This window comes from Condylura cristata, unplaced genomic scaffold (assembly GCF_000260355.1).
Source record: "Condylura cristata isolate star-nosed mole 26May11 unplaced genomic scaffold, ConCri1.0 scaffold00046, whole genome shotgun sequence".
Lineage (NCBI taxonomy): Eukaryota > Metazoa > Chordata > Mammalia > Eulipotyphla > Talpidae > Condylura > Condylura cristata.
This window is the reverse complement of record NW_004567147.1, coordinates 3,082,065-3,105,498: the sequence shown is the minus strand read 5'-3', so window position 1 is coordinate 3,105,498 and position 23,434 is coordinate 3,082,065. Positions and strand designations below refer to the sequence as shown.

At 47.4% G+C, this 23,434-nt stretch overlaps 1 long non-coding RNA gene across 2 annotated transcripts in view; it reads right to left on the bottom strand.

The window, feature by feature from the left end:
• Positions 1 to 219: 219 nt before the first annotated feature.
• The window catches only part of LOC105854514, a 41,652-nt gene continuing 18,437 nt past the window's right edge, over positions 220 to 23,434 (bottom strand). The window contains exons 3-4 of one of the 2 annotated variants that reach the window (XR_001146172.1): positions 8,839 to 9,067; positions 220 to 256 (exon numbers count right to left, since the gene is read on the bottom strand). This is a non-coding gene — a long non-coding RNA (uncharacterized LOC105854514). Of the gene's footprint in view, positions 257 to 1,183; positions 3,092 to 8,838; positions 9,068 to 23,434 lie in introns of those variants that run through there. The other variant, XR_001146171.1, reaches the window with a different exon arrangement.

Sequence of the window (23,434 nt, the reverse complement as noted above, 5' to 3'; positions counted from 1 at the left end):
GGAGAGAAAGATAGGAATACACGTTAGTTCTGCTGAAGAAAAAAATTATCACAGATTCTGGTTATTGAAAGCAAAAAAAATAATTTCTTTGAATCAAATGGGGAAAAAATACCAGTATCATTTCAAAGAAAAACTTAGTAAAAATCAGTCTGTTCAGTTCTTTGTAGAAAGTCTTTTTTCACTGTCAAAATTTCCACCAATTGGAATCAGTTGAGGTCTTTCTCGGTAAACTTTTTTTTTTTTTCAGAAGCAGTTTCTGCAAATGCCAAACCATTAAATATAATATTTCAGGACAACAATCATTATTTACAATTCAAACAATATATGATATCATAATGTTTTTATGCACTTTTCAGAACACCAGTGTTAACATTTATGTTCATGCCATGTTTCAATTTTTTCCAAGTGACAATTCTTCCTTTCCAGTCATTCTTCTTTACTAGGTAAACCAAAAAGTCCAAATTGATCTAAATGCCTTTCCAGAAGAAAGGAAGAAATTTTGTGGAAAGTCTGAGGATCTCTACTGAGGTTCCACAAAATTTTCTTTGATGAACCAAAGTACAGACTACCAAATTTTTCTTCAAATTTTGAATTCTGGGAAGCTTTGTCACAAATATGAAAAAAAATAGACAACAACAATCTCAATCTCTCTGAAAGCTCCAGCTCAGTCAGTAATGCAATATCGACAGTCAAACCATAACAGTCAAACCATAAACTTTTTTGCTCTTTTTCCTTCATAACAAGAGACTCTTTGTCCTCAGAAACCCTAATTTTTTTTCAAATTTCCATTTCCCTTACATTATCAACCCAAGCAAAAGGAAAAAATATTATACCCAATACAACCTTAGAAACACCTGTTTTAAAACAGAGTACAAATTAGTTACCAGGGACCAAAAATTGTCCCAGATTGTTTTCAAAACATGTATACCAGCTTTCATTAGTTTTGTTTGTTTGTTTGATTTCTTTTCAATATCTATAGGTACCACCAAAACCAATTTTATAACACCTCGAGGCCAAGACAATTAAGCACAAGGGCAAGACGTACAGACATGCAACATATAGACAAGACAGTTTTTCTAAGTTATACCACGTGGAATCTATGTAACTGCAGTTTTACTCATATAGGCCAAGATGGTAAAAAAAAATTTCCAAGGAAATATCAAGATCAAGACAGAAGGCCTTATTGTGTAGTAAAAGCAAATTAAAAAAAAATACTGCTAGCGAAATTGCATGGTTATTGTTATATTCCTAAATGTTCCCAAAGGAAAAAAAAAATGGTTAGAGCATGTTCATCATCTCAGGGTTCCTACAGAAAGTGTATTTTGAAGTACAATGCCACATAGCTAGAAAAGAAAAGTTAGTTCCATTTAAGTTTTTTACTTTTTCTTAAATAAATATTTGAGGTCTTCAATAGGTTCGCAAGACCAGGTGGGTTTCCTCTGTATGTCAGTTCCATCTGGGGCTTTCCTAACTCTGGAATGATGTACCCAGGGTTTTATGCCCGCAAGTTTCAAAGTATGTGTGCTCATTAAAACATCGTGTGGACCAGTCCATTTCTCTGACAGTTGGTTTTGGGCATCTCCGCTCTGCCAACTCTTGAGTAAGACCTGATCTCCAGGTTTGAAAGGATGTAGTGGTTCATCAGGAGGCACAGAGGTCCTTGATATTGCAAAATTGTGCATTATTGCCAATACCTCCTGGATGTGTTTCACATATTGTGTGACCCTACAATCCTGTTCTATATCTGGAGTGGCCTTTAGAACTGAGGCCTGAAAGGGTCTTCCAAACACAATTTCAAAGGGGCTTAATTGTAGCCCATTCTAGGTGCCACTCTTATCCGGAGAAGGGCAAGGGATAATACCTGGTCCCAACGCAGTTGTGTTTCCTGGCACAGTTTCACCAAGGTCTTCTTTAAAGTGTGGTTCATTTTTTCAGTTTGTCCGGAAGATTGTGGTCTCCATGCAGCATGCAATTGCCAGTTAATCTGTAAAGCACTGCTTACTGTATGAGTAATTTTAGAGACAAATGCAGGCCCATTATCACTCTGGATAGAGTCAGGTAAACCAAAGCGAGGGATTATCTCTTTTAATAGACCAAAGCTTTCTCGGTCCTAGTGGGGAATGCTTCTACCCATCCTGAGAAGGTATCTACGAAAACCATTAAGTATTTGAAATTGCCGGTGGTTCTAGGCATTTGTAAAATCCACCTGCCAGTCCTCAAAAGGGCACTTGCCCCGATATTGAACCCCAGTAGCTTTAGAGTGCAAGTTAGTCTTTGGGTTATTTCGGGCACATATTTGACAACCTCGAGTGATCCGTTGTGCTGTCTTGTGTAAATATGGGCCCTTCAAATATGAACGCACTGTCTCTAATAAAGTGTCTCTCCCATAGTGGGATCCTTCATGCAGATGTTTCAGTACTGGATATACTAGAGCCTCTGGGAGGAGTATCATCCCATGGGAGTTTACTCTCCAAGTGGAGCTGGGGTCAAACTCAGTAAATCCCCATTCACGAGCTCTCTTCTCATCTTACTCTGTGTATTCAGGAGCATATTGAGTTAGGTCCACAAGAGGGATAAGTGCACCCTGGAGAGCAGAGCGAGCAGCAGCTTTTGCCAACCAGTCAGCTTCCCTGTTGCCCTTAGCTGTGTCAGACCCACCCTTCTGCTGGTCGGGACAATGCAACACGGCTACCGTTGATGGTAAAGCTACTGCCTTCAGCAAGGCCAGGATTTCCAATGGGTGCTTAACATCTTTGTTACTGGCAGTAAGGAGTCCTCGCTCCTTCCAAATAGCCCCATGCATGTGGAGAATCATGAAGGAATACTTTGAATCAGTAAATATATTGACTCATTTACCTTCCAGACAGTCCCAAGGCATGGGTCAAGGCTATCAATTCAGCTTTCTGTGCTGATGTGCCTGCTGGAAGAGCCTTGGCTTCTATGGTGTCCTGGAGTGTCACCACTGTGTATCCTGCACATCATCGGCCTTGGTCCATGAAGCTGCTGCCATCTGTGAATAGTTCCCACTCTGGGTCTGGCAGAGGCTGGTCAGTCAGATCCGGTCGGCTGGCATACACTGTATCGATGACTTCTAAACAATTGTGGATTAAATTGTCATTCTCAGATTCATCAACATTGCTTGGGAGCAATGTAGCAGGGTTTAAAGAATTAGAAACTTGCAGTTTTACATTAGGATTGTCTAAAAAAGCTGCTTGGTATTTCCCGATTCGCCCAGCAGTCAACCAAAGTCTGCCCTTTTGCTCCAGCAATGTTAAAACCTGATGCGGCACATACACGGTGATGGGTTGACCTAATGTAAATATCTCCGCCTCACAGAGGATGTCACAAGTTGCCGCAACGGCATGTAAACATGGAGGCCACCCCTTAGTGGTATGGTCCAATTGTTTAGACAGATGTACAACAGGCTGCATTTCTGGTCCCAAGAATTGGATTATCACACCTAGGCTAAACCCCTGTCTCTCATGCACATATAGTCTGAACGGTTTTCTAAGATCTGGCAGCCCTAATGCTGGAGCTGAGATTACTTATTCTTTATTTTATCAAAGGCTTTTTGACATTCTGTAGTCCAGGACAAAGGTTCAGTCTAGAACTTTTAGTGCATCATATAAGGGTCTTGTTATCAATCCAAATTAGGTATCCAAATCCTGCAAAACCCAGCCATACCCAAAAATTCACGCAGCTGCCTCCGGTTGCTGGGGACCTTAAGGGCTGTAATCACCTGTTTTCTTTCTGTCATAAGGCTTCGTTTTCCTTTTGTAATCTCAAACCCCTAATATGTCACAATTTACTTACATATTTGTGCCTTTTGAGGTGATACTTCGTAGCCACATTCTGCCAGGTGATTCAATAACACTATGGTATTTCCAGACAAGATTCATAGTCTGGACTTGCAATCAATAAATCATCTACATACTGTAATAAGATGTCCTGGTTTAATTTAACTTTCCTTAAATCCCTGGCTAGTATTTCCCCAAAAATAGTTGGGGAGTTCTTAAACACCTGTGGAAGCACAGTCCAGCAATAATGGAGAGTGCTTTTGGACTTAAGGTCCTCCCATTCAAAGGCAAAAAGTAACTGATCCCGGTCATCTACAGAGATACAGAAAAAGGCATCCTTAAGATCTAATACTGAAAACCACCCAAAGTCACCTGGTATGGCGGTTAGTAGTGTGTATGGATTAGGCACAGTTGGATGTATATCTTTGACAATTTCATTGATGGCCCTTAAGTCTTGGACAAAACGGTACTCGCCAGTATGAGGTTTCTTCACTGGTAAAATTGGAGTTTTATATGGTGAGCGACACTGACGAATGAGTCCAGATCGAAGGAACCTTTTTAAAACTGGCTCAATTCCTTTCAGCGCCTCCTCCTGTAAAGGGTATTGCTTCCTCCTCGGGGTTTTGCTCCCGTCTATTACCTCTATTTTCACAGGCTCCGTATTTTTCGCCCGTCCTGGGGTCCCATCAGCCCATACCCATTTACTTACTCTTTCGATGATCTCTAAGGGTAACACTTCACCTTTTGGTAGAACATCCTGAGTAAGTAACATCTGGAACCGCAAAGCATGTTTTGGAGGCACCAGTAGGTGGAGTCTCTGATCTTGAGGTGAGAACGTAATTTGTGCATTCAGCTTACTTAAAAGGTCATGACCAAGTAGAGGAATTGGACACTCTTCCATGTACAGGAAGCTGTTCTGGAGCTGAGTGGTACCCAGCTGGCACTCCAGAGGTTGCAGGAAGGCTTTCTGTTGTGGCCTTCCTGTGATCCCTGTAACTGGCACTGTCTGTTTGCTCACCTTTGCCAATTTAGAATTCAAAACAGAGTATGTCGCTCCAGTGTCCACCAGGAAATCAATCAAACGGTCCCCCACATTGAGTGTTACCCGGGGCTCCAAGGGGGTTATCTTAATGGGCTTTTTTAAATCTAGTGGAGCCCCTGGGCCTCCCTATTCTTCATCTGAATCCCTCCTGTGCGCTACCATGAGTCTCCTTTCCTTGGTAGTTGGCTCTTGATTTCTTCTACCTTGTCCATATTCTGCATCTGCATCTGAGTCTCTGCTCTGTGCTATCATTTACCTCTTTTCCTCTCTCCTCAGTTCATGATCCCTTGTGCTCCTTCTATATTTCCTCCTGTAACTCCTACGTTAAGCACTATTTTGAGGTGCCACTAGCCTTCTTACTTGCCTCCTGTCATTATATCGCCTCCTGTTGCCCTGTATCTGGGACAATCACACTTCCAATGTCCCTCTTCCCTGCAGTAAGCACATTGATTTTTCCCCAAGGGTTCACGCCTCCTGGGTTCTCGTCTCCAGTGTCCTCCTGACACTCTATTACTATTTCTCTGAAACTCTGTTCTTTGTACCCTCTGTACAAAGAGAGTAGCAGATTTAGGTCTCTTTTCTTCTCTTTCATTATAAATTCTAAATGCTATGTCCACTAACTGAGATGGACTCATTTCTGTGATGCCATCCACCTTTGTTAAATTCTTCCTTATGTCGGGAGCACTATTCATAATAAATGCCATTGAAATCACACGAGAATTTTCTGGGGCAATTGGATTAATATCAGTGTGATTGGCATAAGTCTGGATAATCCGCTCAAGGAGCTGTGAAGGATCTTCATCAGCTCTCTTACCAAGCTCCAGAATTTTATTGAAATTCTTGTGCTTAGGAATCCCCTGCTTCAGCCCTACCAATAGGCACTTTTTATAGATCTTTAACATTTCCATTCCCCCATCGTTGGGATCACGGTTGGGATCTACTGTCGGAACAGCCGCCTCTGGTTATGGGGATTCTACATCCTGTTGATGGAGATGCTCAGCCTCCTACCTAGCTCTAGCTTTTTTTTTTTTTTTTAGAACCATCCTCTGTTCATCTGTAGTCAATAGAGCTTGTATCATTGATTGGATATCCGCCCAGTTAGGACAGTGAGACAGAAAAACAGAGGAAAACAAGGTCGCCATCCTCTCAGGATTCTGCCTGTACGAAGGGAGAGAGTTCATCCAATTTAGGAGGTCTGCGGTACTAAAAGGATGATGCGACCAAAAGTATTGTTGTCGGCATTCATTTAAACCACCCACTGGTATTCATCGTAGAGGGAACTGCCCCATTTTCTGACAATTTTTATTGCCAAAATGAATGTCCTGTCTAGTGTGAGGAGAAGCCATGATAATTTCTTCTCCAGAGGTGGGTGGAAGCTGTGAAGCCTCAGGAGCTTCTACAGGAGGGGCATTGTCATGCAGAGAGGGATTTTGTGCTGAAGGGTTTAAGGTATTCAGCAGATGATACTCTTCCTCTTCCAACTCCACCCTTCTGCAGTCCTCAGGGAGAGGCTTATCTATTGTTTGTGCCATTATCCTAGATTCGGCCATATTCAATTTATGGAGGATATCTTCCATCTTGGTTTGCATACTTTTAAAAGCAGAATCAAAATCAGTACTTTCTCCATCTCTTATAGCCAATACTTCATCTCGTATATTATCAAAAGCCGAATTAAAAGCAATAAGATTTTTCGTCATCGTAATCTGTATCTGGTCCTGCATAGACTGAGAGGCTGCATCAAAAACACTACGATTTTCATTTTTCACACTGATAATAGTCGAGTTAAAGGCCTGTATCTGGCCCTGCATAGACTGAAAGGCTGCATCAAAAACAGTATGATTTTCATTCTTCACGAGTTAAGGACCTGTATCTGGTCCTGCATGGTCTGACAGGGTACATCAAAAACAGTACGATTTTCATTCTTCACATTACTAATAGCCAAGTTAAGGGCCTGTATTTGTGGCTGCATGCTCTCAGTAAGGGTCTGAATTTGAAGTTGCAGTCTTTCATTAAGAGCCTGAATTTGATGTTGCATATTCTCAGTAGATTTAGTAGAGCTTCTGCCTCTCATAGAACCAAAACTGTAGCAAATAATGCTGATACACAATACCAAAAAGACACCCAGGAGCACAGATTGTGGCTTGTAGACCACCCATGGATGTATCCAGAAGCAAAATTATTTGCCACAAACCAGGTTTCACTAGGTTATTTATGTTTATAAAACTGGTGGTAATAGTCAAAGGAAAAAGGGTACCGAGGCTTAAGGCCGGAAGAAAACTGAAAGAACTCAAGCTGGTGATAAAACGGCTCAAACTCATGGTGCTAAACATAACCAAGAGCTTAACACAAAGAAGAGAAAAAAAAATTCTCAAGACCTAAAAATGTTGAAGACACGTGTCCTGTAGACCTAATGTGCTTACGGTGATCAACGCCAGGTACTTGGGCTAGTCAACTACGGGTGTAACTGCCCCACATTGGGCGCCAAATCTGTTACAGGGCACCCCAGTGTGAATTGGGTTGCCTGTCTGTGGGTCTGCACCCGCGTGCTTATGATTCAATCGTATTATGGACCCACTCAAAAAGGTCAAATAATGGATTTATTTATAAGGAGAAAGGTAAAGGAATAACCCAGAGAAAGAGGGAGAGAAATACAAGTTAACTAGAATGTCCTACCAGTTCTGCTGACTTGGACTCCACCAGCACGCTGAAAAACCGATTGAGAGCCAAAACGATCAGACGCAAACCACCAGGCCAAGAGGCACCCAGAGCCCACATGTCGGGTTTTATCCCAACCTGGTTGTTCAGCTCTGCCCTCACGTCCCATCATGCTTCTCCTTGGTACTGATAGGATTTGGAGTTCCAGTATCTGGAGTGGGGGCGGAGTCCATGAAACCTATACCTGTTACACATCCAAGTGCTTCCACCTGTCCTGGTTCCCGCCACATCAGATGCAGTCTTTGGAACTGCACTGCTGTGACTTCCGTTTGATTCCCAAGGAGCTGGAGTCCTCCCTGTGGTTCAATTACAATCACCTGAGTAGTATCCTTAAGGCCAGTGTCTCCACTGTGTGTGATTTTAAGATTTGTTTTCTTGATCTCTTGCTCTCTCTCTCTCACTGTTCTTACGACAAGAGCTAATCATTTGGGAAGCAGAATGTCTTGGAGACATGACTGAGCCCCATCCAAAAGGTCACCATCCTTCCTGACACCCACACAATGGTCTGTTTTGTTGGCCCGCGAGGGAAATCTTTGACCACATGGGGGCAGCAAAACTTTATATAGAGCCTCCTTGGCAAGGTCAGTGCCTTGCCAGACTTTATTTAGCACCACAGCGACCTGCTGGTGAACACAGATACACTTGCATTGCAAAGGGTCTACAGACCTGGAGAAGACACAGCATGCAGGGGAGGGTCAGCGCAGGCTCCAGCAGAACAAGTGTGCTATCCAGACACCCACGGGACACCAGGAGAGCCCCACACACAGGCCCAGGGATCGTTCCCCTAGGCGTCTTTGGTCGGGCAGCATACATGCCAGGGCAGGCCCATGGAGTGAAAACCAAGCCTCTGAGAGGTGAGGATAGCCCACACCCACAGTTCTGGGACTAAGCAGAAAGGCACAGGCATTGGGCATCCACGACTCCACAGTCACATGCGGGGCTTGGATCCACGTGCACAAAGCTCAGGGGTGGCTGGACTGCAACAGTGTCCAGAGGATGCCTGTCCATACTTCTTTGGAAAACTTGGTGCCCCACAACAGCCTGAAAAATTAAGTAGACTGAGAGCCCTATAGCAAGACGCCAGGCCTTCTCTGTGAGCTGAAGGCTCTAGGGTGTCCAGCCGTGGGAACAACATGACAGCCTTCTTTATTCCGTGTGTTCTTCTCATGGTGTCGGCCACTCTGTGTCCCACAGGACTCGGGCTCACACTCTGGCCCACCCACACATTCACCCACCCACCCGCCCAAAACAAAAACCACAAATCACATATACAAACAATCACACCTCGTCTATCGGGCCTTCTTCAGCAGGAACTGCCTAGGGCTGTCATGATGACTGGGCTTGAGCTTTTGATGATGCTGGGGTTCTGCGATGTGCTTGGGTGCAGCAGCCTGGCTGGGATCCAAGCTGCACTCAGATTTCCACTTGTCTTCTTTGGGAGCAGCAGGTTCCATTTGTCCAGAGGGCAAGACAAGAACACGCACTGCTGAAGGCAGGAGACAGGGATGCTTCTCTGAAAGGGAACAGAAAAACACACAGCATGGACATGATGGGCAACATATAACATGAGGACCTGCGCGTTTGGTTAAAGTCTCAGTTCCGATTGCTGAGGATACCTTTGGGCATCCAGAATGGCATGGAGGAAAGTAGGAGTAGAGTGCAGTGAGAGGACTCAGCAGAGAGGAGAGAGAGTAGGGAGCAGAACAGGAGGTAGGTCCACTTCCACTGAAGCCCCCCGCTGAGTGCAACAGCAAGGAGGCAGGAGAGCTCTGCTGCACCGTGGGGAACAACTATCCAGTCCTGGAGTCCAACTCAGGCAAGCCCAAGTAACTGGACCTTGTTTCCTCACTCTGAGACAGAAGACCCTGCAGTGGCAGGCAGGTCTAATGACGGTGGAGCTCTTGGAGAGGCACTCTTCCTGGATGTCTGCATGAACTTTTAGAGTGCACCAGGCTAACCCTGGTGCACTCTAAAAGCAGCCGCCATTGGTATGTTTGTCCGGGGCTGGGGCTTCCAAGACCCTTCCCCAGTCACTGGCAACTGTGACCAACCTTCAGCTGACCACCTGTGCTTTCTTATTCAGGGTCTGGCTGAATCCCATTCGAGAGCCTTTGTTATCCCATCTTCATTTGTAATTTTTGCTGTTGGTCCATGTGGTCTGATGTGGATTTTGGAGTCAGTGTGGAGTCCTGAGGTTCATCTGGGAAAGGTTTCTTCCTGGAGCTGGCCTGTCAGGGCACATGACCAGCTTCAGAGGCGACTTGCTCCATGACACAGAAACACCCTCCTATGAAATGAGCAGGTCTTCTAGGACAAAGGCCAGAGGAAGAGGAGGCCTCATGTTCAGGAACCATCAGGCAGCAAGAGCTGCCCCCAGGGGAACAGTGTGCTGAGAGAGACCTGCATGGGTGCAGGCTGGTGGCCTACCTCAGAGAGCTGCCTCCGCAGAGGGAGGCCAATGCACAGAGTCCCAGGCATGGAGTGATGCAGGCCCCCCCTGAAGAGGGAGAGTGGGTGGCAAGGAGCACCTGAAAGCGTACGGGTGGACAAAAGACTGCTGCCATGTGCCCATGCTGAGCCAGCCCTGCTACCGTCCTGATCACCTTCAGAGGGTGTGAGGCCCCTGTGGAGTGGCCTGCTTGCTTTTGTTCTTGGACACATAGGTGGACTCATCCAGGGACCCGTCTTGTTGTAATCCCTTTCCCAATGGCTCCATCCCTGCATCTTGACCTCAGGTCTGTGCCTGTGACATACCCTCTAGCAGTGTGCTCGAGCAGCCTGAGAACTGCTTGGCCCTTCGGCCGAGGGTTACGGCACTGAGGGGTTTGATTTCCACGATTGTGTTGTGAGTTCTTTCTGTCCCCACCTGCTTCTATGCGTGAGATTTTCAGCCTGTGAGGTCCAACGTCAGGTCTCCTAAAGCTTACAATCACCGCACAGCAGCCAGAAGCAGGTGAGACCTATGGATCTTGCCAGGCCGCAGGCACCAGGGGCCAGGCCGCAAATCTCCTAACGGGCTGGCTCATCTCTCGCGAGATCTCAGCGCACATGTGTCACAGGGCCAGCCAAGAAGACGGCCAGAGATGCTGTGGCGAGAGAATGGCCTGGGGGTTCTCGCGTGGAGGTGGTCCTGCAGCACACGTGGATTGGTGGGCGGGCTAATCAGGGCAAGCCAGCTGCCCCAATCTCGCAGCATCTGGCAGGGCTGGGGAGAGCTGGGCTCGGCAGGTCTCCCGAGAACATCAGCAGGTCTCACGAGACAATTGGGTCTGATGGCTCCTGTGACCTGCCAGTCCGATGCAGGCAGCAGGCCAAGGTGATCGCAAGCAAGCCTATGGTGGGAACGGGCTCTGCTGCACCTAGTGAGACCCAAGAACTGGTCTGATGCAGTGTCAATGCTGTGCCCACCTTCCCGTGGTGGACGTGCTGCTGTCCCACCATCAGGAACCCAGCCGATGAAATGTCCCTCTGCCGGGCGACCGCTGTCCCATCCTCCTCCCACGTCGTCTGTGGTCTGTGATGGATGGACAAATTGGTTCACCTGCGTGCATGTGGTATGCGGCTAGGGTATGGAGGTGCCACCAGGGAGCTGGAGCCATGGTAGCAGAGGAAACAGTGCTGGAAGCTAACTGAGCAGTGGAGCAGTCGTACTATCCGGGGTGGACTGGGTGTGGAGATACCGCTGGTCCACCACTGATTAAGCACTCCCCAGCGGGCTTGGGGGTCTGTGGGCTATGTTGTTTAGCCTACAGCCCTGCCACCTGTGGTGAAACCGCTAATTAATAGCTCCCATGCCAGCTGTGCGGCCTGAGGTGTAAACTGGGTGGGCTGGGGCTGAGCTGCTGCTGGTTCACCGCTGATTAATGCTCCCAAGCTGGCCTGGCATCCAGTGACTTACCGTGGGGTCTTGGTTCTTCTCTGCCAGTTGGGCGACCACTGATTAAGCTCTCACCATCCAGCTGGGGAGTCTGTGGACTAAGGTGGTTGGACCTGAGGCTGTGCTACCTGTGGCAAGACTTCTAATAAAGAGCTCCCCAGCTGGCTGTGCTGCCTGTGGTCAATTCTCAATGAGCTGGATGTGGAGCTAAGGGCTGGACCACCTCGTAGTAATTGCTCCACAGCCAATTGGGTGATTTGGGGACCATGATGGGAGGGCCTAGGACGACATTGCTATTTTGAGTGTGTGGAATAAGCTCAGCCCAAAGAGCTGTGTGATCCTGGAGCTATGGTGTTTGGATTTGGGGCCTGCCTCAGACTGTTCGACCCCTTATTAAGCGCTTCCAAGCCAGCTGGGATATCAGGGAAATATACTGGTTGGGTTTGGGTCCCACCTAGGGATGTTAGAGCAATGACTTAGCACTCCCAAGCCCTCTGCAATGTCCAGGGATTATGCTGGTGGGTTTTGAACCATGCTGCCTGTTGGGTCACTGCTAAACAGTCTCCTGCAAGCTGTGCTGTCTTGGGTCTATGCTTGGTGGGCTTGTGAGCTACCATATGGTCCACAGCTGAGTAATCGTTCCCAGCCACCTGGGCGGTCTGGGGACTAAGCTGGAAGGGACTAGAGACACACTACTGATTTGTCAACCACGGAATAAGCGTTCTCCAGAGAATGGTGGTTCGCGGGTCTATGGTGGTTGTGCTTGGGTCCCGCATACGTATGTTGGAACGCTGATTAAAGGACCCCAAACATGCTGTGGGGTCTGGGGTTTATGCTTATATGTCATGTGGCCCGCTGAGGAATGATAGACCATAATTTAAGCACTCCCAAAACAGGTTGTGTGTCCATTTACTGTGTTTGGTTGATCAGGCCAAGCTGCCTGTTGGTGAACCGCTGATTAACCAATATCCAGCAGGTATGCGTCCTGGGGACTGTGCTGGGTGGGCTGGGGGTAAAGCTACCAGTTTATCCACCACTGATTAAGTGCTTCCCAGCCGGCAAGGGAGTCTGTGGACTGTGCTGGTTGGACATAGGTCCGCACCGCCTGTGCGAGACCACTAATTAAGTGTTCCCCAGCTGGCTGTATGGCCTGGGACTATGCTTGGAGGGCTGTGGGTGGAGCTACCCTCTACTCTACCCCTGATTAAGCTCTCCCCAGCCTGCTGTGTGTCCTGGGCACTATGCTGGGTGTGCTTGGAGGTGGAGATAACACCTGGTCCACCTCTTAGTAACCACTCCACAGTCAGATCGGCAGTTTTGGGACTAAGCTGGGCAGCCCTAGGGCCACAGTGATATTTGAGAGTGTGGAATAAGCGCTGCCCAACTGGCTGTGTGGTCCTGGGACTATGTTGGTTAGACTTGGGTTCAGCTTAGGGTTGTTGGAGAGCTGATTAAGTCCATGGATTATACTGGTTGTTTCTAGGGCCACTCTGTCTTTTGTGCGACCACTGATTATTCATTTACCGGCGACAGGAGGGTCCCTGTACTATGCTGTTTGTGCTTGGGACCTGCCTCGGGCTGTTCGACCCTTGATTAAGGGCTCCCAAGCTGGCTGGGGTGTCTGCGAAATATGATTGCCGGACTTGGGTCCTGCTTAAGGATGTTACACTGCTGAATAAGCACTCCCAAGGCCTCCGGGACTTCCTGAGATTATGCTGGATGGGGTTGGGGCTGTGCTGCCTGTGGGCGACCGCTCACTAAACAATCTCGTGCCTGCTGTGTGATCTGGGGACTTTGCTGCATTGGCTGGGGGCGGAGCTACCGGCTGGTCCATCGCCAATTATGCACTCACCAGCCAGATGGAGGGTCTGTGAACTAACCTGGCCTGGTCTGGGGCAGCGCCACCTGTGGTGAGACCGCTAATTAATCGCTCCGAGGTCAGCTGTACGGCGCGGGGTCTATGCTGAGTGGGCTGGGGAGGAGCTACTGCTGTTCCACTGCTGTTAAAGCGCTCCCCAGCCTGATGTGCGGCTTGGGAACTATGGTGGGTTGGCTAGTGGTAGAGCTACCGGCTGGTCCACCGCTGATTAAGTGCTCCCCCTCTGGCTGCTGGTCTGTGGACTATGCTGGTTGTGCCTGGGGTATTGCTGTCTGTGGCGAGACTGCTCATTAAGCGCTTCCCAGCCGGATGTGCAGCCTGGGCTATGTGCTGGGTGTTCTGTGATGCTTGTGAACTATGCTGGGTGGGCTAGTATCAGAGCTACCTGGTGGTCCACCACTGATTAATGTCACCATAAACAAAGAAACATTTACATTTTACTGCTTCATGATGGTTGGCTAAAATAACACCCTGAGTCAAATTTGATCCCTTTCCACTTGAAGGGACCAAGGATAGTTTCACTTTCAATAGCTGAACTTTGGAGGGAAAATTTGAGAAAATAATGTTAGTAGCAAGAAAACTAATCACAAATAAAGCTATTTGACTCTACAGACATGTCAAAATCAATGCAAAACTGAGGAAAAAAGGCTGAAATGCTTTATAAAGCAGTACTCTTAAGACAGGCTACTCACCCCTCCCCCCCCCATCCCTTCATTCTTTTAAAACAAATGCTAGTGATGCTTTCAGCAAGAATGCTTAGTGACATCCAGGTTCAACTGTCTTCTAAATGCAATACTGTGGGGTTTAAGCAGTTTGCTTTAAACAAATTTACAATTTAGTGGTCTCTGTTTCGTTGAGAAACGGTGTTGCTATTATTGACAGGCATTTTTTTTTTTTTTTTTTTTTTTTTTTGGCTGAGGGATTTCCAGACACTTCAGTTGTGGAGGGTATTCTGAGTTGTGTTATTTTTCTGAGCCCTCACTGTGTGTAATTGTGTCTGTCGTCTCAGATGGTAACAGTCAGGGGTCTCTTGTGGTGTTCAGCCTCTTCTAGTAACACGGTGAGTCTGTGTTTGTGGAAGGTGTCTGTTGATTTTTGTAGCCTTCGGATGTCCCAGGTTCCCTCTATGTTTGGTGTGCCTGGGGTAGGTATGATGTATTAGAAGTGTTGTAGGTCTCCCTGTGACTGAATTGATGGCTGTTTTTGTTTACTCTCTAAGTACTTTGAGCCTTTCTGTTCACAAGTCTTTGGGCCTCAGCTGTGGGGGCGGGGTCTTCCCCTACCTGCAGGAGTGCAGGGAAGTGCCAGAGGGCTTAAATCCTCCCAGATGAGCAGGCTGCCTGTCCTCCCTCTGAGATTTCAGGGCTTTCGGTGTCTAGTCCAAACAGTCCCTCCCTGAGCAGTGCCTCCCCACTGCCTGAGGTCCTCTCACAGAACCCCCAACTGTATCTCTTTATCTCCAGGGTTTTACCACAGTTTTTGTGGGTAGATGCGGCAAGCAGTTACCTTAGCAAGTCTCCCCATTTGAGGCACTTCCTAGGTCCTCTGTATGTTGAATGTGCCCATATAAGATTGTTAAAGTTGTTGCATTTTCCTAGGGTTGGGCATTTTCCTAGGTTGAGTCCTGTTTAAACGTTTTTTTTCCTCCCTTTTTAACTCAGAGAGTTTGTGAGTCTTGCTGACCACCTGACGCCTTAAAAATGGAACAAAGACCTGACCAAACTCTAATGTTGCCTAATCTCAGATCTCTGTTGTGCGGATTGGGATAGAGGAGCCCCAATTGCCAGTTCTTCTTCTCCACCTCCCGGGCTCTAAGTAGAGCAGTTTTTTTCCCACCACCCCTACCCCCGCACCAGCTGGGATCCACTCATCTCGCTGGGTTTTCTGTTTTTATCCAGGTATTTGTCGGGGCTTCTGGGGCAAAGAACAGCAACACATCTGCGTCATATCCTCAGGTCTGGGCACTCCTGGTTCTGAGCTGCAGTCTTTTCCCACAATTTTTTTCCTCTCCCTAGCTGAATTGTCTCCAGGGCTGTAGCAGGGCCGGGGCAAAAATCTTCTGCCGTTGTTCGTTGGCAGCTGCAGTTACCACTGCTGTCAGCCTCCCTCTGCAGTGCTCGAAGTCTGGTGTAGGTTTTATTACCTCTCAGAGGCTTGGTTTTGGCTCCATGACCCATCCTTGGCATGTATGACACCACAGAAGGGAGGATGATAGCTGTGGCTGTGTTTGGGGCTGTCCAGGTGTCTGGTGGTTGCCTGGATCCCACACTTGTTCTGCTGGAGCACGCACTGACCCTCCCCTGCACACGTGTCTTCTCCGTATCTGTAGCCCCTCTACTAGTATATCTGCAGCCCCTCTACTAGTATATCTGCCATCACTGTGGGACTGAAGAAAGCCTGGTAAACCCTGGCCTTGCCTAGGTGGTTACATGCGATGCTTTGCTGCCCTCGTGTGGTCAGTTTCCCCACGTGGGCCAACAAAGCAGACCATGGGGTGGAATTCTGAAGGAAGGTGACCTTGTGGAGATGGGGGTTGCATCGTTTTTGTGTGTGTGGTTTTTTTTACAAACACTTTTATTATTATTATTTTCTTTGTATTTTCTCTTAAGTTCCTCTAATTGTTGAAAATATCCTCTAGGGATGTAATGAGGGCAGGGGCCCTGGGAGTTTAGGCAGGAGTGCAGGGGCAGGGAGGATGATGGACACAAGGGTGACAGTTGGAGGCAGGGAAGGGTGGCTTCTACATCCCCCCAAAAAAGGGAAGAGAGTATAAAGAAGTGTCCAGATTGGCTGAAATAGCATCCAAAAGAAGAGAAGGAGACTCTTATTGTGCTTGCTGATTGCTTCGACCTCCAGTCTGACCACTTCAGTGTTGGGAGAGAAACCCTCCCTCCTGGCCCAACCCGACTGGGGCCCAGGGTCAGCTGGGATGCGATTGCTGGGAGATCAGTTGGAGGTATCAGAGTGAACACTGCCAGGGCCTTCTGTAGGGGAGGTCACTGATGAAGGGGTAGTAGCATCCTGCCAACCTCCATTAGCCTGGTCAGGCGACCTTGTGATTCTGTCTCTAGCCACCACCAGAGAGAGCTTTCAAACTTGTACGTTGATCATGCCACATCCTGGGTAACCCTTCAAGCGCTCCCATTGCCCTGAAATTTTCATCAGGCTTCTCATGTCTTTGACCTTATTTGCCTTCCAACTCAAGGCAGGCATTGTAGACTTCAACCACACCAGGGGCTCAGCTACCCCTCCATTTCTCTCTCCTTGACGTGCCACCCCATTCATCCAACTATATTGCCACTCATACCTTGGAGGTGTAAGCATTTTTTTTTTTTTTTGCCAGATGAGCATTTATACAGGTCCACATTGGGGAACTCCAGTTCATTTACAAGCATCGGGGCACAGCACCTGCTAGGGGATCCACGAGGCGTGGCAAGCTTTCCCCTTAGAAGTCGTTACATTACAATAATGCTTTATTATGGGGCAGGTTAATATGCAGCTTCTGGGGGGCAGTTTTACAAACATTAAAAAGAACAAATCAAGCATCCTATATAAAACTTCCCAAACCTCTGGGTGAGGTCTGTGAAGCAGGACAAAGTGCTCTTTACACAGGAATTGTAGGACTTTTCAAGTATCTGAGCGGCGTCGAGAATACCCTAACCATCTATGAACATACACGGGAAGTGGGTGTTTGGGACATTCTGCTCCCCAAATGACTAGCTGTTCTCATTTTAAAAAGAGTTAGAGAGAGAGAAAGGAAAAAACAGATATCAAAACCATACAAAATGGAGACGCTGTTCTAGTGAATATGCATTTTGGCCAGGTGATTGGAATTGAGCCTCGAGGAGAGCTTGAGCTCCTTGAGAATTAAACGGAAGTCACTGTGTTTCAGTTCCAAATACTCCAAGGGATCTGTGTGAATGGGATCCAGGTTGAAACACTTGGACGGGCAATAATTGGGGCAAACCACTCCCACCAGTGCTGCCACAGCCAGGACCAGAGATATAGCCCCACCCACACCTCAGCCTCCTTGCTGAGCAGCAGCCACCACTCCTTACTCTGTTAATGCAACCCCAGTGTCATCTCCATACCTTAGCCACTACCCCACATGAACGTAGCCGAGCCAAATTGTGCTAACAGACCACAGAATATGTGGGAGAAGGATCGGAGTGTGGCTGCAGGCAAAGGGATAGCTCACGGGCTGGGGTCCTGAGGGAAAGCTGGCACCCACCATGGCAGGTTGCAACCACGTGGACACTCTATCAGACCATTGCTTGGGTGGCACTTGGAGCAGGGGATCCTTTCCCATAGGAGCAATTGGCTTCCTAGTGATCACCTTTGCCTGCTGCCTGGAAATTCATGGCAGTCCATGACAGTCCTCAGCCCAGAGGTTCTTGTGAGAACAGCCAAACCTAGGTGTCCAAAGCCTGGGAGATGTTGAGAGATGCCATGAGATTCCACGAGATCGGGGCAGCTGGTTTGCCCTGATTAGCATGTCAGCGCACCTCCAGACACCACTGTTCTGCCTCCATGCAAGAATCCGCAGGCCATTCTCCCACCACTGGGACCCCAGCAGCCAAGTTGGCCAGCACTGTGACTCCTAGGTCCTGAGATATCGTGGAGATTAGCCAGCCCTTTCATAAGATTTGCAGCCTGGCCCTGGGCGCTTGGGTCCCAGGTGGATCTATATGTCTCATCTGCTTCTGGGTACTGCTTGGTGGAGGAAAGTTTTAGAAAACCTGAAGGGGACATCACCAGCTGATAACTTGACTCATTCAAGGAGGTGGGGACACAAGAAACTCACAGCACCATCAACCCAGTCATAGTAATGAAGACCCTTATTCTTGCTTGGTAAGGGACAAGCAGTTCTCAGGCTGTTCTACTGGACTGCTGGAGGGAATGTCAAAGGAGCATATCTGAGGTTATAGAGAGATAGGCCCCAGTGGGAAAATGTTGCCCACCAACAAGGTCCCTTGATGAGTTCACCTAGTTGTGCAAGAGCAGCAGAAAGCAGGCCATCCACAGAGGCCTGAAACCCTCCCCAGGTGATCAGGATGATATCAGGCTGTCTCTGCCAGGGTACAGGGCACCAGTCTTTTTCCACCTGTGAGTTTGCATGTGCTTCTTGCCACCCTTTCTCTCCCTCTGCTGGGCAGCCTGGATCACTCCTTTCCAGGGTTTCTCTGCTCTGGACTCCCTCTGCAGAGGCAGCTCTCTAAGGCAGGCTGCCTGCCTGTACCAATGCAGGTCTCTTTGTCCCTTAGGGGAAGCTAGACCTGCCTGCTCATGCTCGTGCAAGAGTCCTCAACTCCTCTGGTCTTTTCCCTAAGAGACCTACTCATGAAATATAAGGGAGTCTCTGTCTCATGAAGAAACTCGCCTCAGAAGCTGGTCACGTGCCATGACTGGCCAGCTCCGTGAAACCTATCTCAGCGTGAACTGCATGACTCCGCAGTAACTGGAAAGTCAACATTAAACAACAGTCAAACACTACAGACACAGATGTGATAGCTTCTTTAGTTGATTCAAACAGACTCTGGCAAAATAAATAAATAAATAGTACAAATGGTCTGCAGAGAGGCCAGCTGAATGTAGGCCACAGTTCCCTCTGACTAAGGAAGGCTTTTGATTGCCCCACCCAGACATAAACTTTCTAATGGCAACCGTGGGCATTCCATTGTTGGCTTGCAAAAGCTCTTCATGCAGAGATCAAGGACGAGTGCCTCTCCAAGTGCACCACAGTCAGCCTGGGCCTGCCTGCCACTACAGGGCTTTCAGTCTGAGAGTGAGTAAACAAGGTCCAGTAATTTGGGCCTGCCTGAGTTTGATCCAGGCCAGGGTAACTTTCCCCCATTCGGCAGCCGAACTTTCCTGTCTCCTGCTGTTCCCCTCAGTGTTGGATTTCAGTGGAAGTGGAACTGCTTGTTCTGCACCCTACTCTCTCTCTTCTGATACCTCTCACCACTCTCTACTGCCCTCCACCCCAGCTCTGTACCCCCAAATGTATGCTCAAAAATAAAAAACTGCCAACTGCGCGGGTCAGTCTCCTTCATGTTTGCCATCAGGCCCTTTCTGTGAGTGTGTCTGCCCCCGTCAGAGAAACATCCCTCTCTCCTGCCTTCACAGTTGCATCCTCTGGTCTTGTCCACTGGACAAAAGGAACACCACTGCTACCACAGTGGACAAGTGGAAGTCCCAGCACACGTTGGATCTCAACCAGGCTACTGGACCCAAGCACATCTCAGACCCCTGCATCAAAATCACTAGCACAGGATTCCTAATGGCCCTGTGCACACCCTGGCCCACCTGTCCACTTGAACATGCCGACGTGGTCTTGTAGACAGAAGTTGCTGCCTATTATTAAGTTGGCCCACAAAAATTGAGGGCAGGATATTCCTTCTCCCTTGGTTTCCTTTGATGGCCTGAGGCACATAGAGGCTGGTACAGGCTATTAAAGAGTGTACTGCATGCGGGGCCCCAGTGTGTGATTCAGACTACTTGGGTTTGGCTAGCACGGATGTACAATGAGGAATGTGTGTGTGTGTGCTCGAGTGTATGCATATATGTTCGTAGAGACACAGAGAAGCAGAGATTAGGTATGAGGGGTGAAGAATGCCAGATGAGTGAGATGTGTGTGTGTGTGTGCGTGTATGTGTGAGTGTTTGTGGATGGGTGGATGGTTGGATGTGTGGGCCCCACTTCTCAGGGACACAGAGAGAGTCACACACCAGGAGAAAGATAGACTGCAGAAGACAATTCTTTTGTTCCCATGAACATAAACCCAGAGCCTTCTCACTGACAGGGATTGGCATCTTGCTTTGGGGATCTGATGTGGGGAATTCATGTGGGCAATCCCATGAATTCTGGACAGGCAAACTCTGGCCATCCATCCAGTCCAGCCACCCCTGAGCAATGTGTGGGTGGATTAAAGCCCTGCATGTGACTGCAGATTTGTGGGTGGCCATGGCCTTTGCCTTCCTGTTTAGTCCCAGAACTGTTGGTGTCGGTTATCCTCACCTCTCAGAGACTTGGTTTTGGCTCTATGATCTCATATGTACTAGACCACACAAGGGAGGATGATCGCTGGACCTGTGTGTGGGGCTGTCCGTGTGTCCCTTGAGTGCCTGGATCCCACACTTGTTCTGCTGGAGCCTACACTGACCCTCCCCTGCACGTTGTGTCTTTTCCATATCTGTAGCCCCTCTGCAAGGATATCTATGGGCACTGGCAGGGTGCTGTGGCACTGAAGAAAGCCTGGCAAGGCATTGGCTTTGCTGAGGAGGCTACACACGATGTTTTGCTTCCCCTTTGTGGTCAGTTTCCCCTCATGGGCCAACAAAGCAAACCATGGTGCGGGGTTTGTGAAGGACGGTGACCTAGTGGAGTTGGAGGTTGAGTCGTGGATTCAGGACATTCTGCTCCCCAGATGATTAACTGTTCTCATCTTGAAGAGAGAGAGAGAGAAAGGGGGCAAAAATCTAAACCTCACCCAATGGAGATGCTGGCCTAGAGGATATGCATTTCAGACAGGTGACTGGAATTGAACCTTGGGGAGAGCTTGAGTTCCTGGGAAGAAAACGGAAGTAATCGTAGTTCAGTTTCAAGAACTCCAACGGATATGGTGTGAAAGGGATCCAGGTTGAAGCACTTGGATGGACTTTAATGGGATAAGCCATTCCCTCCAGTGCTGCCACAGCTGGCACCAGAAACACAGCCTCACCCATGCTTCCACCTCCCTTCCTGGGCCATCACTGCTTCCTCTGTTAATGCAACTCCAACCCCAAGTGGCATCTCCATACCATAGCCACTGCCCATTATGCACACAGCTGAGCCAAGTCATGCCATCCAAGCAGAGACCACAGATGAGTTAGGAGCCCTGGAGCGTTGCAACTAACAGAGGGAAAGCTCATGGGCTGGTTTCCTGAGGGACAGCCGGACGTCCACCATGGGAGGACGGCAACTGCCTAGACACTGGATCAGACAATTGCTTAATTCTCACTAGGTACAAGGGTCCCATTCTCTCAGGAGCCTTAGGCTTCCTAGTGATGACCTTGTCCCGCTGCCTCGAACTACAGCAGCCATCAGCCCTGAAGTTCTTGTGAGAACTGCTGAGCCCACCTCTCCCCAGCCCCAGGAGGTGCCAATAGATGTCTTGAGATTTCACGAGATTGGGACTGCTGACTTTCTCTGATTAGCATGCCTGCCAGCCACGGTTGCCACTGGTCCGCCTCCACAGTAGAATCCCCAGGCCATTCTCGCGCCACATGGCCCTCGGCTGCCATCTTTGCCAGCCCTGTGACACCTGGGTGGTGTGATCTTGCGAGAGCTGAACAAGCCCTTTGGCGAGATTTGTGGCCTAACCGTGGATGCATGGGTTCCCACCTGCTTCCGGCTGCCGCATGGTGGAGGAATGCTTTGGAAAACATGAAGTGGGACATCCCAGTTGAAAACGTGATTCATGCAAGGAGGTGGGGACAGAAGGGGATATATCTATAGTCTTGATAATTTTTCTAAAAACATCCAAAGTACTTGACTAAGCATAAGTTTTTTAAGAGCATTGATGTCTGCCAACACACATATACTCTCTGTCTCTCATATGTCATTGCCTTACAAACAATATGTATATAGACTCTCATAGAGAGCCTATTTTTGTCAGTCAAATCCTGAAGCCATGAAATATATTTCTTTTCAGGACTAGCATTTCTCCATTTCACTGTCATGGTCTCACCATGCCATTTTGACACTTTTGTGAGCCTACATGGAAATACCATCTTTCATCTCCTGAACCATAGTTATTTGATTGGAGAGGTACACTGTTTCATTGCAGAAAAATCTGTGGCTTCATAACCATTCCGCCAAATCTCATCCTTGAGCTCTTAAAAGCATGCTTACAGGATGGGAGAGATGCAAGGAGACAACTTGAAACCAATTTTATATTTCTTCTCAAGTGGGAAATGCCAGGTGCTGATATATCAACTTCATCAATTACAGTGTTGAAACATGAGTGTGTAATTTATTTTTGCCTTCTTTAGAATTCACAAGAAGCAGTATAATTTATTTGTTGAATGTATATATCTGAAATTGACTTTACTGTTAACAGATAAGACATTTCTGGAAGTGTGTTGATATAAGCAGGTGCAGATCATTATGGTTTTAATTAGCTATAAAATGTCTACTCAAATTCTGTATAAACATTTAACCTTTCAGGTGTAAATAACAGTGAAATGGAAGTTATTCAATGTATCTTTAAAAGTTCTTCAACAGAGAATCTCAGCAATCTAATTAAACTAGAATGATTTTTTGGGAAAATAAGTATTCAACAAAACAGCTATAAGCAACACTTTGTATATATTCCATATACAAAAGAAATTTAGCTATTTAAGAAAATAATTTCATCTCAGAGTATTTTTTGCATTAATCGTTCAGCTACAGTTTTAGTTCCTCACGTGGTTTCCATTACAAATCTTACCTTATACTAAGAATAAGAAAATTATATTTTGTCTTTTCATTTGTACTAGGCAAAAATATATTACAATGTTTGCCAACAAATAAATATTTTTTAAAGATTTAGTTATTTATTCATACATATAGAGCTGGGGTACAGGCCAGAGATGCGGAGGGTGAGAGGATTCACCAGAGGCAGAGAGGGGAGCAGAACAGGCAGATCTACGAAGTACACTGCTGAGAGGAGCAGCAGGTGGGTCAGGAGAAGTCTGCCTCGCCATGTGGATCCCCTCCAGGGCAGGCGGGTTTCGAACTCATGCGGAAGTGGCTTAAGCTTCTTAGTGCTGTGCTTTAACCCACTGCACCACCAGGGAGGGCCCCAAATAAACGTTTTTAAATTACTTTAATGTATTGTTATTCAGTAATACTGTTATTTTATTGATGTGCATAATCACTGTAAAATTGTTCCCTTATTTGAAGTTATAGATTAAAGATTAAAAACACAGTTATAGTATTTTAACCTTTTAAGCATTTTAAACAATCTTAAGTTTAATGCATTTAAACTTAATCAGAAGAGGCAGAGATAAAAAAAATTCCCTTTTCAATTAAAACAAAAAGAATCAAATACCTGGGAGTCAACCTAACAAAGGAGGTAAAAGACCTCTACAAAGAAAATTACA